Raw genomic sequence first — 13,372 nt, 5'->3', positions numbered from 1 at the left:
CATATCCATGAGTGAGTTTCTACCTTCACTTCCACCATATTGTTCTTCTCCAACATGTGGAAGTCTGGGAAGTATCGGTAGCTTCAAGGTCCTGTCATCATGCTGTCTGTGCTGACTTTTCCTTTCAGGATATTAACAGTATACCAGGGCATTAAATCCTCAGTTCTCTTCCAGCTCCCAGGTTTGCATGCAAGTAAATCAGATGAAAATGATGTGATAGGAAAACTGATTTATGTATTCCAACATTGAAGCACACCTGTGACTCCCATTTATATGCTTCAACTAAAGGCCACTGAAATCTCCTTTTGATTTCAGTGGTGTCTGGATCAAGCTCTCAGTCTTGACCATCTGTGGGGTAGGTCCTGATACTGTATGTTCTTAAGGATAGGCTTTGTTTCATTCCCATTTAATAAAGCAATTAAGTGTGTGATTAACTTGAGTAAGAGGTGAAGCCTGTGCTAAAAGGTAAGCATGAGCTTTGCTGAATTGGGACATAGATATTAATTTACTTTAGAGGCTGTCCTCCCTTAGCATCTGGAAAATAAGGCTTCTGCAGACACACAGCCCTGGTAGATATCACTGTGGATACAGATCTTTTCAGACCAGAGCTATCTAGAATCCAACCATTTTGAAAGAAACACTCTGGCTTGTTTGTGCCCTGTCATGTACACGGGTCCTTCATTTTACAGTAAATTTGGTTACACTGCCTGAGTGTATTCTTAATGACAGCCAGTTATGTTGAAGTAAAAACTGGTAGAAATTATTGATAAAACAGAAACTGTGTCAACAGTGCCTTAACTCACCATGATTGCTTCTTTTTCAGCCCAGGTGGTTTGTTTTGTTCTCCAGTCCTGAGGACCTCAAAAATTTACTTCAGTAAGTACTATGCAAATGAATATTTCCACTAATAAAATATGCATGGACATCTGAAATGCAAAACATGTACATAAATTGCTGTGGGTTTGCTGAGGCATAGGAGCTCTATGTGTGACCTGAGCACATGAGAAGTAATTCAAATCAGCTTAGCACTAGCTGAGCTGGCAACCCAGAGAGCTGTGAGGGGCTGCCTTATTTAAATTAACTCGAACTTGCCAGAGACTAGAGGCACTGCTGAATGAGATCCAGTGAATGTCTCTGTGGTGGCCTATGAAATTACCTGCCCCAGTTACTGGCGGTCTTGGAAGTTGCCCCTTTCCACAGCAAAACCAGCAGAACAGGAGGTGTGCACCACCCCAGCTGCTTTATTGCCATCTGCTTCTTGCTTTAAACTGCAGGTGAAGTGAAATTTTACCTAAACCGACAGACCTCACACTGAAGCTGTTGAGGCACTGAGTACATTCTCTGGACTTCACTGTGATCATGGCCACCACAAATATGGTGTTAGTAACTCCTTAAATTGTTGAAAAAAGGTGTGATAAACTCATCAGGCTATTAATACCCTGACAATCAACAGCAACTTCATCTCAGCTGATGTGGGAGGTCCTGTTACCCCCAATGACTTAGATCTGTGGCTTTTGTGCTTTGCAACACACCAGGGCGTTGGTCTTTTAAGCCCAGCTTGCAAAGAACTGTATTGCAGGAATTGTCTTTTTAATTGCAATGAGATAGCTGCCAAAAAAAAAAGGCAACTCATCAGCTCGTGTTTATGGGATTTACAGCCAAAAGATCTTCAGATGGCTACTAAAGCACTTTAGCTTTCTTTCTGTGACTATTCAATCTCAAGGTCCTTTCTGTGTGCATAGTGAAAAGCAATATATGTTAACCACCCTCTGAAAAACAGACAAGATAAACAGTGTTTTATTTCTTCCCTTCTAAGGGTTTAAAAGAACTAAGAGTATCTGCCAGATTTACAAGGAGGTGTGTTTTGGTGGTGTGGCTAAGATGAATTCAGATTGTAGATGAGCCAAAGGATGAATATTTCTGCTGCTGAAAACAGGAGTGAGTGCAATGGATGCATATCATGACCATGTGGCAGAAAAAAAAAGTCTGTAACATTTCCTTCTTGCTTAAATTACAATTCCATAAAATTTAAAATGCCTTCAGCCCTGGTATTGAGGCCAACTCTAATCGTTTCAGTGGTAGCATGACTTCTCTGGCCTCTGTAATACAATTCCTGATTTACTGCAAGAGATCAAGCTCAAGGCCACTGCAGCTCCATTTTACTACTTCATTCAATGTATTTGGTATGTTGTTTATTAAATTGTCAGCTATCACTGCACAGGCAATACCAATCAGTGTAACTATGATTCCCATCTGTGGGTTTGGCACCCCACTGAATAGCCCTCTAACACACTCTTCCCAATAAAGAAAAAAAGCAAAAATAAAAGGGCCCCCAAACCTGCAGCTTGATGTATTCTCACTGAAGAATGCTCAAGTTACCCCACCACTGGGGTATTAGAGAAGGGGCAATCACTTCAGAAAGAGAGAGACTGGGATTTAAAAGCTGGTGTCCTCAGTTTACCTGACTGAATTTGCTAGATTGAAAATGCAAGTGTGACTGCAGTCTCTTCTTCCAGCAGAACTAGACCATGGGCCATGCTGAGCGGCTGGAAAATGGCAGTGTCTCCAGTCATTACTACGATTCACAAAATGGATGCCTGTGGCAGTCCAAACTAGGCACTTCAGGGAATCCCTACATGATCTTCTGCAGGAAGGCTTAGGCTTTCTCTGCCCACATCCCAAGCAGGTGCATGCTCCAGACTGGAGAGAACCCAAGCAGCCATGTTAGAAGGGCACTAAGCATGAGTTAATACTCCCAGCCTCCCAGCAGGATTGCTAGGTCATGTTTGGCACTTTACTCCTGAGAACTATGCTCCTGGCTCCAAGTGGCTCATGTCATGTCTGGGAGACACAGCTCAGCAGCAGCAGTGTGTGACATGGGTAGGATTGATGGAAGGGATGAACAAAGTGCCTGGAGGAAGCATCTCACCTCCCACACCCCAGAACGTTGTAGACTGTACATCCAATTCCCAGGTGCTTCGTTCCCCTCATTCCCTAAATAGGGATGATAGGCACCTAGCTCAATGTTGTGAGCGGCAGCATTTCATTTTGTTTTTGGGTATGGCGTTATCAGTGTTACAACATCCAAAATGGCACTAAATATTAATGTGTTAATTTGGATCTTCCCCAAGGACCAGAATTAGACTTTTTAAAAAATCATATTTTGTTAGGAAACGTGTTAGGGGTCAATTAACCTCTCTACAGCTGACACTCAAGGCCGTGTGTGCAGCAATTGGTTACAATGCCACTAAACCTGGCAATTTAATTGTGGGATGCCAGTTCTTTCTTCTCTGTTGTGAAGTGAACATAGTCATCACTTGTTTCTATTTTTGCATGAAAATGATTCATAATGTAGAATGTACTGTACTACAAAAGGGATGGAAGAAAATAGTTCCATGATACATGTTGGGAGACAGAAGCAATGGCTTGCTGCTGTGATTCACGCTTGTACTGCCCAGGCATTCCAAAAATGGTTTTCTTCACAATTAGCTGCAAAATCTGTAAACCATAAAAGGAAAACCATCAGTTTAACAGCAACTGATTCCGGCTGGCTGCTTGAAATAAAGGAAGGCGATAATTCATGGAGCAAGGGAAATATCAAAACTTACTGGACATTTTCTCCTAATTAACTTTACAATCAGGCAGCTCACAGTGGCAGTCTTTGCTCTGAAACTGAAAAGGCTTAACCCTGCTTCAAAAATCGATAAGGTCTGATGAGAACCAATCCCTGATACCTATTATGGTGTGCCTGTGGCACAGTGCCCTCTGTGCAGCCGCTTGTTGAGGACAGGGGCACGTAAAGGATTGGCTGGACTGCAGCCCTGCTCCCCTGCCCACATATTCCCTGTGGAACAGACTTGGCAGAGAGAAGGCAGTGAGTAGGCTGAGCCCTGGCAGATTGCTCTTCCCCCAGCACAACAAAAAAGTGAAAACAACACTGCTGAGAGCACTCAGCTGGATGTCAGCTGAAATATGAAAATGTGGGTGTTGCTTCCCTCAACAAGCCTTTTTGCATTTTTGGGACCTCTTCAAGCTTGGCATTGCTAGGTATGTCTCAAGGACAACATGCTCCTTCCAAGGTTTTTTAATGAGGTCTGAGGATCTGTCATCTTTGACTAGAAGTTTACAGTTACAAGACAGGGTGAACTGGAGCTATGGCTAATGATGCCCCTCTTTAAATTTATAAGCAGAATATTTATTAATACATGCATCCTGAGAGGTGCCATGTACTTGGGAATGACTCTGGGAAAACATATATACACAATTATTACTACAGAAGCATGCACAATTTATTACAGCTGCTAATTTACTTTTTAAAACCAGAATCAGCAGTGATACTGTTTGTGTATACATTCTGCCTTGTGCCTGCCATAGCTAGCTCAGCTGTGGTCTTGGCTGTATTTCTTACAGCAGACAGAGAGCCCTTTTACCTTTTTGGGCTAAATCTATTTGCTGATCAACAATCTTAATGTGCTGCTAATTTCTAGATATCTGATAAAAATAAGAAAAGGGTTTTTTTTAATCCTGAGTTATCTATGCCTTGTCATATTTATAATTCTAGGTAAAATAGTACTTTTAAGAGAAAAAAAAGCATCACTACAGTTCCTCAATGTTTGTTTGAAAGAATAGCAAAGGATTGTATTAATACCAATTATCATGGGACAGATGCTCTCATTTAAGTAACAACTAACCTTTTATTTGAAAATCCTTTAGGATCTCATTAACTGCTCCATGCCAGGTAACCTATTTTGATAGGAGAGCCATTCTGAGTAAACAGCAACTTCCTGAATGAGTTACAGATACTGCTGTTTTACAATAATTTGCAGGGAAACCATCTCGAACCCTTCTAATGTTGCACTTGTAGCCTTGGAATTTCAGTCAGAATCTGGAGTGCTTTATGGACAAACTAGAGCTGCTTGGCTGCTGATTTGGAGAACACATTTACACTTTTGTTTATTTTGCTGTGTAGCTGTTCTGTGCCAGAAATGTTCTCGTGTGACCTCAAGCTAACCACTAGTTATAAATGACATCTGTGTTGAGGTTTTTGATCGTATACCCTAAGTAATCTCATAAGCAACTACTTCCTTTCTAAATTTCATCATCATCACCATAATGACACAAACTGATGCACTAGTGCAGTGCCTCTGTGTGGGGGCTAGCTTTTCAATTTCATAAATGCATATCAGCATCCGGGGAATGGCTTAAAATACAGTTATGGTCGGTAAAAGGATTTTGTAAAAGCAATGGCACTGTGTTCTATATTAATTCTGAATTGTAAACATAGCAGAATATACACAAAGTCCTACTTTCCAGATGTTTTCTTTATCCTGGTATTAACTGCCAGGAGAAAGCTCTGTGCTATTAGCAATCTCAGGTCTATTTTTTAATGTCAGCTGCTCCACATGTAAGAATTTTTCTTTGTCATTTCAACATTTCCAATATTCTTTTAATCACTGCCTCCCCCCTCCAAAACAGTCTTTTAACAGTCATGATCCCAAGAGTCTGTGACTCTCAGGATTAAGGGCTCCTGGGATTTCTTTCTGGGGTGCTGTGTCAGGAAGGACCTTTCCCACTAATCACCTATCACCTTTACTTAATCATCCCCATGTCAAATTTGCTAGACTAACAAATTAAGGGCCCAATCTTTCGTTGGCTCTTACTCAAGAAAGTCTCAGCACTCTTTGGTTTAGCTCAGTGAGAAGGATCATGGGCCTCCAAAGAGCAGTCTGATTATGCTTTTGCCCTTCCCTCCTGCTGATCCCTGGCAGCTTAGCCAGGTCTCTGGAGCTGACATGCAGTCTGAGGCCAGCCCAGCAGCTCAGGCTGCCACCATCCAGCAGGGACAGCCTGGAGCTCGGTGCTCAGCTATGACTGTCATTCTTGTAAAGCTTCTCCCTCAAGCACTCCAGTCCCTTTCTGCAAGCCTCTGGAGCTTGTTTCTGTGGTGTGTGCTCGCTGCAGTGTGTGTTTCACCACTTGAGTGGCATCGTGGCCTGTGGATTATGTCCATGGCTGTCTTCCCTCAGTAGCTCTGCTGCTTGCTTTCCCCAGCACAGCAGAAACTTGAGTTTAGCAGGAAACCTTACTCTTCCTTGTTCCAAAAGCCAAAAGTAATCTCCCCCTTGACCTTGTCTGACCATTTGGCCTTTTCTTTGATGAAGAAGAAAACGTATAATTTACAAACCATTCCCACATAAAAACATCTTGCTAAAAGGATTTGTTTCTACCTCCCTCAGGGGACCGGTATATTTTAATATGCCAAATGTATATAGAAATGTCTCTGCAAGCATAAGAAAACTATGGCAAGCTTTGCCACTTCTCTGGGAGGCTGCTGCTGTTTCCATTGGTGGCTATTGAGTGTGGTATTAGGGTGCTTGTACCTTCCTTTTACTTCTCTTCTGAAGCACACGTAATAGCTATTACTAACTGGCAGCAATCAAACCCTTGTCCTAGAATCCCATCAATAAAGCAGTTGTAGCATGAGAACAGCAGTATTTGTGATGGCAGGGTGCAACAGATGCTCACTAGCTTGTAGGTTGGCACATACTCTACCTGCTTCCACAGCCATCTAAGGTCAAAATGCTTCAAGAGCCAAGAGAAATCTATTAATATCATTCTAAGGGTCATGGCTAAGGTCCAGGTAAGGAGAGCCTCAAGAAGGTATCTTTAGAGAAGCAAAATTCTCTATTTCCCGTCTGTATGATGACAACTAATAATCTGCTTTTATGGGTAGTCATTAAATGGTCACTGAATCAGTATCAGTGTGGTTTATCTGCTGTGCAAGTAACAGTAATGGTGAATGTGAGACCTGCCAAAACTGTGGTCTGGTTTGGACAGCTGACTTTTCAGAATTCTTTTCATTCATAAACCTGCTTTCTTCAGTCATCTGCAACCTCTGTCATGCTTTTCCCATGTTGTTCATTCTTTTTTCTTCTTCTCTGTCTTGTCCATAGGATTATACTTGGCATCCTGCCCACATTTAGTTCAAACATGCCAACTTTGATTTATCTGGTCTTTTACTCTAGCTGACCAGCATGAGAACAATTATGACACAAAATCTAGGGAAAATGCTGTTGAAGTTTAAGAAAAAAATAAGATTCCTTCTTCTATAATTAATTACTGTATTTTGTGTTTACTATTTGTCATAAGGTTAATCTTTAGAAGACAGGATTCTAAGCTTTCCAATCTAGATGAGAGGAGTATTTGATGGCACATTCATTTATTCAGGATGATGAAGGCTAATTCTTTGTTAGACTGCAAAGGAAAGGCATCATGCAGTTTTTTTACTGTGCATCTCATGACATTTTATATTTAAATGGGACTTATGTGGTTCATGAATTGGCCTTAAATCATCTACTTGCTGTCACTAAGCATTTTCTTAACAGCTGTTCTTTCCTTTTGTTAATTACTTATCAAATGTCAAAATGTGATGGCTGAGTGAAATGTCCTGTTATCTGAACAAACCCTAACTTCACAATCATTTTCTGTAGACAAACAAAATTAAGTGCTACATGAAAAATCACGAGACACTGTGACTGCACAAAAGCTTCATTTTTATGCCTGACTAAACCTGACAATCAAAAAATAAGGGAGGGGAGCAGGGAAAAATGAATAAATATGCATTGCCCTACCTAATGGTTATGAACAGGGTCAGGATGAACCTCAACTGTTAAAGACCAAGTTATGGGGTTTTTCCCTAGAGACAAATATAAAATCCTTTTATGGAAGACTGTAATTCAGAATTGGCTGGTGGAAGTCGTTGGGTTTTTTTCAGATGAGTATTCAAAAATCTGCTCATACTCAACAAAATGTATATTTTCATTCAGGATGGGACTAATATCCTGAAACTTCTGGAAAAGCAGAAATTACTGTAATAACTGGTTAGCATTACCTATATCTTCTGTGGCTATAAGTTTATTATTTGGGTTTGCTTTGGAGTGGGGTTGAGGATTGAATTATCTGTTCAAAACTGTAAGCTTCAGCTCATTTCCCAGTAAAAAATAGCATAGCCATTAGAAAGAAACATATAAATACAAAGAAAATGTATTGCATAATATGCTAAGGCTATTTTAGTGTGCTTTTCCTCTTCACAGAGTTGCTATGTATTTTCTTAATGGCAGAGATCAACTTCCAAATATAACTAGGAATGCCTTTTCTGGATTGCTTTTGATTGCTTCGATTGCAGCAATTTCAAGTTTGGGCTTAAAATGAGATAAGAATATGTAGAGGAAAGCTTGAGTTATGGCATGATTTGCTGTCAATGTCTACAAACAAGTGATATGGATAGGATTTCAGTTTCATATTAAGAGAAACTTCCCTAAATAATGTTCCTTGTTAGTTCTCCTCTAACCCTGAAATGACAAGAGATGCTAAAATAACATGAGACTTTTATACCAGTGTCTATCAAGTCTAATCTAATCAGAAATAAGCCTTTAATGTGTCACTGACAAAAAAAAAAAAAAAAAAAAAAAGATAAAAAAGTGAGGCCAGAATCTTGTTATATATACCAAAGCACTTTAGCTCAATAGGATGAGTCTACATTTATTTTAAACCTTGCAGTTATTTCTGTGAATGAAGAGCGGGGATCAGAGTATCTCAGGAATGAAATATCTGTTTGTAGCTCTGCTGTGGAAAGTGTAGCTCTCATTTGCACATCTAAAGCCCACTGGTTGAAAAGCTCTCGGGAAAACCTAGCAGAAAACCCTGGCTGAGCCCTGCAGCAGCTGGAGCTGCCCAGCGAACAAAGGCAGGAGGACTATGGTAAAAAAAGAGATGACAGGCAGCGTTTTGCTCTGAGGACTGGAAAAGAATGTACCATGATGTGCTGCCTTAGTCTGGGATTGTGCTAACTCACAAAATGTGAATATGACATCCCTGGAGAAGGGAGAGCAAGAAAGTACTATAAAAAGGGGTTATATCCCTACCAGGTACTCACAGCACCAAGCAGGGGAAACTGAGGCAAAGGGCTGTTGGCCTGCAGCACTGTCAGCAGCCATGTTCTCCTTTCACTCTATATGAAAAAGAAGGAGCTTATTTAGCACTCTTCTGTTAGTCCTTTTTCCTCCCTTCTTTGCCTGTTAGGAGGGAAGTATGGCCTATCATGACAGTTCAGGGAAGATATTTTCTTTTCCAACGCCCTGAGCAAATGGAAATCCTCCTTTTTGTTACTAACTGTATCTAAGAAAAGAGTTGCATCTACTGTTTATAAGTAGCAAATTATTCTGTGCAATCTGACTGTGGTCCAAACATTGATGAAAAATTAAGGAATTAGTTGGTAGTGATGTACTGGAAGATAATGAAGTTCTCAACTTCTTGTTTATATTACAGCATCCATATGTAATGTCTGATAATGTATTTGCTGTGACATTGACACAATTATCTGCATCAGTTAAAAAGACTGTTAATTTATAATCAACTTGGATTGGATTGCCTAGATTACCTAGAAGTGCTAATGATGTTCTTAAGCAATTTTTTTTTTTTTCAATTCTGGTGTTTCTTCAAAATACTCACTTACTTTGAAACCAGTACTCTTAAGAAGTTTCTTCCTTGTACATTGCTTTCCTTAAAAGTGCTTACATCAATGAAAACAGTAATATATATATATAATTGTATGGAGGGCTCAAAAATGATGAGAGTTTTTTAAAGAGCTCTTTGGAAATTGGAAAGACCCCTGAACTGAGAAATAAGTGTCTCCTTTCACTCTAGGAACTGATAATTTGGCATGAGCACTGCAGGATGTTTTACTTGGTTACATGCTCATTGTCCGAACTGCACCAAGGACTTGCAGGATGTGTGGCACACTGTAAAGCCAGGCTGCTAGAAACCACTGTGTGAACTGAAAGTTCCTCATCAGCATCAGTGCTCATTTTTCATTGCTTGATTGGGATGATCTTGTGCTTTCCAAGTGCAATTATGCATGCTGTTTGTTTAAAAAAATCAAAGCAGCAACAAACTTTGAGTGCATCGAGATGATTCAGCTACTGATGCTCAAAATATTGTGAGCTACACATGGTAAAGAATACATTTTAAAGGCATTTATCTAATGCCAAAAGTCTTTTTTTGTTGATGGGCAATGTAAGGTCTGTGAGTCACCCACCACACTTAATCACTGTGGCTAATAATTGGAGAAAAGGAGCTCCCCATGGAAACTGTTGTGCAATGTTGATTTTAATAGGTCCTTGCTCAAGCCTACCCTTTGGCATAATGTGAGGGCACCTGGTATCTCTGCCACATGAATAACCCCGGTGACTTCACTGTGAGTGAAGCACGGAGAGTTGTGAAAGCCTGGCTCCACCAAAGCCAGTGGTCAAACCAGCACAGCATGTGGTGAGGACAAGATTTCACCTGCAAGGTCTCTCTCTGCTCAGCCCTGCCAACAGAGATGAGAATCATGGGCCCAGAGTTCTCTCGTGTCCTCACTATGTGAATAGGATGAAATTCTTACCAACCATGCTGGTACCAGTCTTGAACTCAGGGGTACTCTTTTATCTCTGAGTCTCAAGTGGTTTGTATTCATTTTTATGCAATCTGTCATTTTTGTGTCTCAGGCTGAAACCAAGTATTTCTACAAAGTCAGTGTGAGTTCCAATCCCTGCTTCACATCTGTCAATGCAGGAAGCAAATCTTGCAGTCAATTTACTGATGTGCAGAGGTGCCAAGTTCTGCCTGGCTGACTGTCCCCTGGGCAGTGAGGGGAGCTGTGTGTTCCTCCTGGGAGGGCTGGCATTGATGGGGCAGAATCCCTGCTACAGCTCACTTGTAAAACAGGCCTCACAGTGTTGTGACTCAGCTGGTTTTATCTGTGGCACAAATGTAAACATCTGGGCTACAAGGCAGGAGCTACACAAAAAGCTTTGTTCAGCAAGCTTAGGAACACAAAGCTGCCATGCTGTTCAGGTGCATAGGTCCCTGAGTTTAATTCAGATTTTACTTCTAGCTGGGGTTCTTCATCCCCTCTGTAAATGAAGACATCTTATTTGGGTAATCAGCATGGTTTTTAGAACAGATCCTCAGGTTAGAAAATGTTGACCTCAAGTTTTATTTACAATGTAGGACTCTCATGCAAATTGCAGCACAGGGCAGGGGGGAAATACAACATCTGGTCGGGTTTTATAGCTTCTCCTCTAATGCATCATGGCAAATCCATTTAAGTAAGCTGTACAAAAACATCGTGACTTCTGCTTAATTATAAATCTGTTGCATATCATTTCGGGTTTTGAAAATGAATATGGATAAAGAGACTTACCTCTAATCTATATTGATCTCTATCAAGAGATGAACTTAAACCATCCACTTCTATTCTAGTGCTTTTCCCATCTGTACAGAAATGGAAAAATATTTACTGTAATTAAGACTTAACACTTCAAGTAAACAATTATGGTGTTGAGAGATTTAAAAAAACCCAAATCCAAACAAAAAAAACCCAAAACAAACAAAAAAAAAATTAGTAAAAAGCAAAACCACATGTGAGAAAATGTCACTACATATTGCCAAGGTCAGTTGACACCAGAATACAGAAGGCAGAACATGTGTTCATCAGTTTGAGTAATGGGTGCGTTCTTCCTCCTGGCAAAATGCATAAAGGTGAGCATATTGCTTAACAGCTATCTTCGACTTTGTCTCCTTCCAAGTGGGGATAATAGCTTTCTAAAATGTGTCTGGGAACACTGGTTTGGGTTTTGTTCTGATACTGTATTAGTCAGAAGAAACAATCACTCATCTTCCAGGTCTATCACTGCATTGGGAAAGACACAGCAAGAGTGCTGGGGAGGTGATAAAATTCAAACATATGAGAGACAAAAAGGTAAATGACGCTCATCACAGACTGCAAAGGCCAAGAGGGCATTAACCTCTGTTCCCTGTGTGAAGATCCTTGCTGACTTAGTTATATAAGTATCACAACAGCTTGAAGCTATACCTTGACATTTCTGTCTGCCAGGAAAGTATTTACTGCTTTTAGTGGATGAAGAATCCCTCAATAGAATGGTGGAATAGCATGTAACCTGGTTGGCACTTGTGAGTCCTGTAATCTTGTCTGCCTGGATTTGGAGAAGAAAGATCTTTATTTCCTCTACTTTCAACTCCATCACATGTCTGATGTAACTTCTTTGTGAAGTACAAACAACTTGGTTAATGTGAGGACCATGGGGATCTACATCCAAAGGTAGCAAATCTCAGTGACCATGGGCTTAGTCTCCTTAGCCAGCTATGAGAAGGAAAGAAGAACAAGGATGGGACCGTTTTCAGCTTAGCCAAGGATAAGCACAACCAGGACTTCCTTTTCAGCTGGGACTGGAATTATCACCAGTGTCTGGATACTCAAGGTAGCCCTGGGACCAATTAGCATGTGCTGTATTCCATCCACACCTCTGAATAGCCCTTCCTTTGAGGAATGTATTTAGAAAACTGCAAATCACAACCCAATTATTCTTTCTCCAGAAACAAGAATCATCACAGTACATTTATTTCTTTTTTGGAAAAGGAAATATATACACAGCCCTTTTTTATTCCTTATTTCTGAAGCAGCAGGAGATAATTATCTTATTTCAATGTCCTATTCCAATTGCATTGTTTTACAATCCTATAAAATTCAAAATAACATGAAAAATCCTTATATGCCTATATTGTTATAGAAGTGTTATATGTAAAACTTTGTGCATTTAGAGCCAAAAAGTTAAAAAAGAAATGCAGTGTGTTTGTTTGTTCTTTCTTACTTGCATTACTTTTCAGCTTGAATAATACCAATTAGATGGTTTATGATTATTTCATATTGAATTTCACTGCAGGCTCCCTCTGCACCAGCACAGCTCTTCAGTGGTTCACTGGTTGCAGATCCTGTGGGGAAAAAAATTATTTCTTTGTTGAAAGATAGAATTTAGTCTGGAATTTGTTTAAATTGCTGCTGCCTGCTGATCAATCCTGGACTTTATCACAGACTCATTAACGTGTCGGCCCTGATACTTTGGATGGTATGGATGCTTTGGCAAACCTCAGATCTGGCTTGGAAATCCCTGCAATGCCAAAGAATTAAATCCCTGTCCCATTGAATGCCAGGAATGAGGAATAAGTAAAAAAAAGTAAGGTTAAAAATATCAGTAACTGAAGTAAGAGTTGGGGTGCACTGAGTTAGCCAAGAGCCCGGGAATCCCACACTGGCTCCAGTTCAGGAGTGATTTGGGTCCTGTTGGCACACAGCACACCACAGCCCAGTCACTAAGGAGGTAACAAAGGGGTGCTTGCTTTTTAAAATGAGTTCACTCTCAGCCTGTGTCTCTTACTGAGCCTTTTGCAGGGGTTGGTGCCCACACTTCCCTCTAAGAACACTAATCAGTGAATGGAAAACAGGATCGTGTGTGTTTGTCAATGAGCAAAA

At 40.5% G+C, this 13,372-nt stretch overlaps 1 long non-coding RNA gene across 1 annotated transcript; it reads right to left on the bottom strand.

Moving 5' to 3' along the window:
- Window positions 1–1,644: 1,644 nt before the first annotated feature.
- LOC148224252 (uncharacterized) lies at window positions 1,645–12,850 on the bottom strand. The gene is made up of 3 exons (XR_015802816.1): window positions 12,714–12,850; window positions 11,246–11,316; window positions 1,645–3,498 (listed from the first exon to the last, which is right to left on the bottom strand). It is a non-coding gene; the product is annotated as an uncharacterized LOC148224252 (long non-coding RNA).
- Window positions 12,851–13,372: the final 522 nt, after the last annotated feature.

The sequence above is a fragment of the Sturnus vulgaris genome, chromosome 3, assembly GCF_052056855.1.
Source record: "Sturnus vulgaris isolate bStuVul1 chromosome 3, bStuVul1.hap1, whole genome shotgun sequence".
In the NCBI taxonomy this organism is placed as follows: domain Eukaryota; kingdom Metazoa; phylum Chordata; class Aves; order Passeriformes; family Sturnidae; genus Sturnus; species Sturnus vulgaris.
This window is presented reverse-complemented; position numbering and strand designations above follow the sequence as displayed.